Source organism: Camelus ferus, chromosome 24, assembly GCF_009834535.1.
Source record: "Camelus ferus isolate YT-003-E chromosome 24, BCGSAC_Cfer_1.0, whole genome shotgun sequence".
Lineage (NCBI taxonomy): Eukaryota > Metazoa > Chordata > Mammalia > Artiodactyla > Camelidae > Camelus > Camelus ferus.
The window spans coordinates 20104486-20106803 of NC_045719.1; the positions used below are offsets into that span (position 1 = coordinate 20104486).

Sequence of the window (2318 nt, forward strand, 5' to 3'; positions counted from 1 at the left end):
CCCTCCCTCCTTCCCTCTCTTTCTTTCCATCTTTACTTCTTCCTTTTCTTTTATTATTCAGCCTATATAAGACTTTGTAGGATCTCTATGCACAACTCTGAATCAGATTTTACAAGAAGCTCAGAAGAATATGTAAAAGGTGACTCAGTGGGGCCTTATTCTGAGACACAGCCTAGACATCACTTTTCTTTTTAAGCCTGAGTTCAGTAGTCACCACTCCTCACTTCGTCTCCTTATCCCTCTGATTTTTTTTACTTTTTCTTTTCTTTATTCATCAAAATTCAAATCCAAAATAAAAATAAATGTAATCAATTGGTGGTTTTAATCAAGTGTTTCAAATGGTTAAGATTTTATTACAAAATACACTTATGAACTAGAGTTTTTTGTTTTCGTTTTTGTTTTTTGTCCACATGATTTTAGGCATACAATACATTAAGACGTAAGCCAAATTCTCCAGTCCCAGTCCGTCTGCCTCTGACAGTCAAAAAGGTGGCACCTGAAGAGAGGGAAAGAGAAGGGGTTTCTGCCTCAGACCAGACCAGGATGGCCACACTCGAAGTAACCCAGCACTTATGGGGTGATTTGAGGTTTGCTGGGACTGTAAACGGGGAGAACAAATCTGACTCCATGTGAGATCTGTCCCTTTAGCTCTAACCCTGTGCCCTGTTTCCTGTGCTGAGTCCTGCTGGCTCTGCACCTTTTGTAAAAGGATGTTGCCTGTAGCCTGAAATATACAGGAGAGCCCCTTCTCAAGCTCTGACCTTTAAGGGTGTAACACTTTTCCATTCATATAGAGATAAAAGGTTGCGGAACAGAGAGTAACATTTGTCTTGTTTGAGGTTTACAGGAACATTGTGGCCTGACCTACCTGGACACCTGCAAGAACAAAGCATTCCAGCGCTAAGAAGTTTGCAACAGCCAACCACACCCCTTCCCCTTTTTAGTATAAAAAGAGCCTGAGTTCTGTCTTGGGTTAAGATGGTTCTCCAAGACATTATTCTGCCGTCTTCTCTGTCTGCTGGCTTTCTGGATAAAGTCGCTACCCCTTGCCCTAACACCTCATCTCTCAAATTATTGGCGTGTCTTTCGGTGAGCAGTATGGTTTTGGACTTGGTAAAGAAAGACATTCTCACTTTCAAAGCCCCTCTCTTGACAAGATTCCATGATTAGAAAAGGACTCCTTTATCCTCGAATTTGTGCCCTTTTAATTAAAAATGTGCCCCCAAAGGAACACAGGTTAAGCCATAAATAGTTTACATTTAAATATTAAGTACCTTATAAGCATTCTTTCCTGATTGCAGGTCTTTCAAAATCGGAAAGGAAATATGAAGACACAAGTTTTCAAAGTCTGAGCAAGGCTGGAGAAGAGAGTATCGTGGTTAAGGAGAGAGATGTGTCTTACTTCACGTATGCATGTATGAAAATCCGTAGCATGGGCAGCCCTGAGCCTCATCAGAAAAATGAGTGACACTTGTGTTCCACCTCCTTCTACGTCTACAAGCATCTTTCTCTTACCAGGAAATTCCAGACACACAAGCCTCCCAGGCAATCACACTTCGCCCAGGGGGTGCCCCTCTCTCTCCGCCACCAGCCTGGTCTCCCCCACCATCAAGGATCCTCCACTCCCATCCACTTACGTGCTTAGCTGGACGATAGGGTGAATGGATCTAATAACAAAATCCACACCAAATAGGAAACAAAACAGAATAAAAACTCCTTCCCAAGGATGTTTCCATTGACACGTAAACTCCTATCTCCAGCAATAAGACAGGGCCGTGCTTGCTTTCGGTAGGTAGGGCATCCCTGTCACCCCCCCAGAGCACCCCCAGTACTTCCGTGGCCATTTCTTTCAACTAGACTCAAACTCCACTGGTGGCCACGCATCCAAAACCATAAAATAGGGCAAAATATTAGCCAGTGGAGGTGGAGGCTGGAATGTGGGCATATTCATCCGTGATTTGCTTGGCTTAAACTTTGCCTGTTAAAAGTTCGATCCAGTTTCATTAAAACAGTCTTCCAGTTTTTTAAAAGTTTGTAAACGTTCAATTAGAAGAGCCCTCTGCATGTGGGGGTGTGTGTGTGTGTGTGTTTTTCTTTTTTTCCCTTTTCATTAACAGTGGCCTTGAGCATATCAACCAACGCCTCAGTCAGCAAATTCTGTAGGGGGCTTTAGAAATCTATTTTCCCCACTGCTATTCCCTTCAAAGTTAAAAATGCCTCTGCTTATTACCATCCCAGGCCTTTCTCAAGTTCTCTCGGCTAGATCCAAAGGCAGTGCGCACTTTCTCACGGGTGGCTCGTAAGCTGGGACTCGACCG

The 2318-nt window shown here is 43.4% G+C and overlaps 1 long non-coding RNA gene across 1 annotated transcript; it reads right to left on the bottom strand.

Moving 5' to 3' along the window:
* Positions 1-303: 303 nt before the first annotated feature.
* On the bottom strand, positions 304-1834 carry LOC116659595. Its single transcript, XR_004314944.1, has 2 exons — positions 1638-1834; positions 304-496 (listed from the first exon to the last, which is right to left on the bottom strand). It is a non-coding gene; the product is annotated as an uncharacterized LOC116659595 (long non-coding RNA).
* Between the last annotated feature and the right edge of the window lie 484 nt (positions 1835-2318).